Source organism: Xenopus laevis, chromosome 9_10L (assembly GCF_017654675.1).
Source record: "Xenopus laevis strain J_2021 chromosome 9_10L, Xenopus_laevis_v10.1, whole genome shotgun sequence".
In the NCBI taxonomy this organism is placed as follows: Eukaryota; Metazoa; Chordata; class Amphibia; order Anura; family Pipidae; genus Xenopus; species Xenopus laevis.
Window position 1 is genome coordinate 28,058,651 of NC_054387.1, and position 2,256 is coordinate 28,060,906.

Sequence of the window (2,256 nt, forward strand, 5' to 3'; positions counted from 1 at the left end):
CAAAGACTGACTTACATTTGATATTAAGCACAAGAAGTGTTTTTTCTGTCTCCTGTAAGCATATTAAGGCACTTAAAGGTCCAGTAAGTAACCATACTGAATATTTCCTTCAATCCAGATATTTTGCCACTAGAAGAATAAACCCTTTATGCTTTGTCTTGTGTTCAGATTTGTGTACGTTTCAATGGCTTATTGTTCCTTCTGTAACCACACTAGTCTGGGTAGTATAAATGTCTTTGTTTAGTAAAGTGGTGGTGGCTGATACTCTCCTGTCTACTTGCTGTTGGTGAAGGGTGGGTTCTGATAATTGTCACTGGTAGCAGGATAGTTGGGATACGAGGAAATGTCCTCCATAGGATCCACATAATCTGGGTTGAAATCTGCACCGTGTTGTTGCCTCTTGTATGCCAAGGCAGCAAGAGTTATCCAGCTTGGGATGGAAAACAAGCTGAATGCAATAGCTGCTTGTGCGCTGTCCCCTCCAGTCAAATCATGTGCGACAGTCACTGCCCACTGATTCGCTAGGAAGCAGAACCCCACAAACCAGAGGAAACTCCATAGTGCAGAAAAGCCCAGGTCATCCAGCACCATGTATTTGTGGTAGTTGATGTTGCTCAGGGTCTGTAAGTTAATATCCAGAAACAAGAAGAGGATACATGCTAGGAGTTGAAAACCCCAATGTCCATCCCATAGTGGCAGGCATCATTGTTCTTATTGAATACACAGTATAAGGTGGTGCAGCTTGAGCTATTTGAGTAACTATCCGTTACAATACAAGCAAAGACGCAGCTGATGATCCTCAGTATGGTCTCGGGCCGTCTAAGAAAGTTTTCTAGGCTGAAGCTGCCTCTCGCTCTCGGTGCCCTGTATGCCCCACTCTCCATTCTGCTTCCCTGTCCCCAAGACACTCACTTTCTAAGCAGTTTCTATTTGCTTTTGCTGTCCCTTCTTGTTCTAGAAATGGCTTCTATGATCTGGAATTACAACTGATAACCAGGGGCGTAACTATAGAGGAAGCAGACTCTGCGGTTGCAAGGGGGCCCAGGAGTGTAGGGGGCCCAGTGAGACCCTAATTAGTTAGCAATTTTAATATATCTTGGTAAAATAGGCCAACTTCTAAATATTTTGGGGCCCTAAATTGAATTTGCTATGGGGCCCAGTAACAACTAGTTACGCCACTGCTGATAACTCTCAATGATATCAGCATCAGAAGGGCAATCTGGGGTTGTGTGTCATCCCGAGGGGGCCTATCTGACCCATGGGATTCAGCAGCTGCTTATGAATTGTGGGAAGGTGATATAAAAAAGGTATTTATAGGGGAAAAGACGATATATAGATTCCTTTTTTGCTTAAAATCATTGATTAAAACATCTTTAATTCCCCCAAAAATGTTAATGTGGGCTCCAAAGACAAGAGAATATAGGTATCTCTATCTGAAAGCAAACTAAGTGCTTCAGAAAAATAAATACTCCTGTTCTGTATCACTATTCCTCCACCTTTGCCTACTGGAACCACAACAATGGATTTTATCCCTTTTGTGACATGCCACTGGCCTGCACAAGCACTTTTTGGGGGAATTAGAGTTTGGTAGGCAGGTAGCGTAGGATTTGGAGCGTAGAGACAGGGACACCAAGGTTCAGGACAAAACACAGATTTATTAAGCACTGGGCATTCCCAACAAAAAGACAATAGAAAAATGTTCAGGTTACAGTTCAACAACTTTATTGTAGAACATGCAGGGTACAGTTCAGCAAATACACTGCAAAACATTCAGGGTTCTCCCCCTCCTCTGGTCGCTTACTATCAAGGGAAACTCTCACCCTTTTGGAACCTCAGAGCATTTGGGCTTCACACTCCTGTGGCTCCTGTGGCTTACCCTCCTGGGATTCAGACTCTGCTCTGTCTCTCACAGCACGTCACTTCCCTGGAGAGCTCTAAACTATGGGAACACAGCCCTTTTACATTTTCAGGTAGCTTCTCTCTCAGCTGCCACTCAATTACATTGCTGAGAGGGAATATTAACCCTACCTGAGCTGAGTATTCCTCTGCAGCACATACAATGCAGTTTAAACGCACTCTTTTCCTTTAAGACAGTGGTGTTTCCCAAACATCCTGTCACACTTTGTAAAGTTTTTTAAAGCCTTAATTCCTTTTTAGACAAATTAAAATATTGCCTTTTACTAAACATAACAGGATTACACAAATCTTTCTCAAGAAGACTTGTGCAGATAAAACCAGATTGTGTAAGAAAAAGCC

General features: G+C 42.8%; 1 pseudogene; it reads right to left on the reverse strand.

The window, feature by feature from the left end:
* Window positions 1-240: 240 nt before the first annotated feature.
* LOC108700991 lies at window positions 241-884 on the reverse strand (annotated as a pseudogene).
* Window positions 885-2,256: the final 1,372 nt, after the last annotated feature.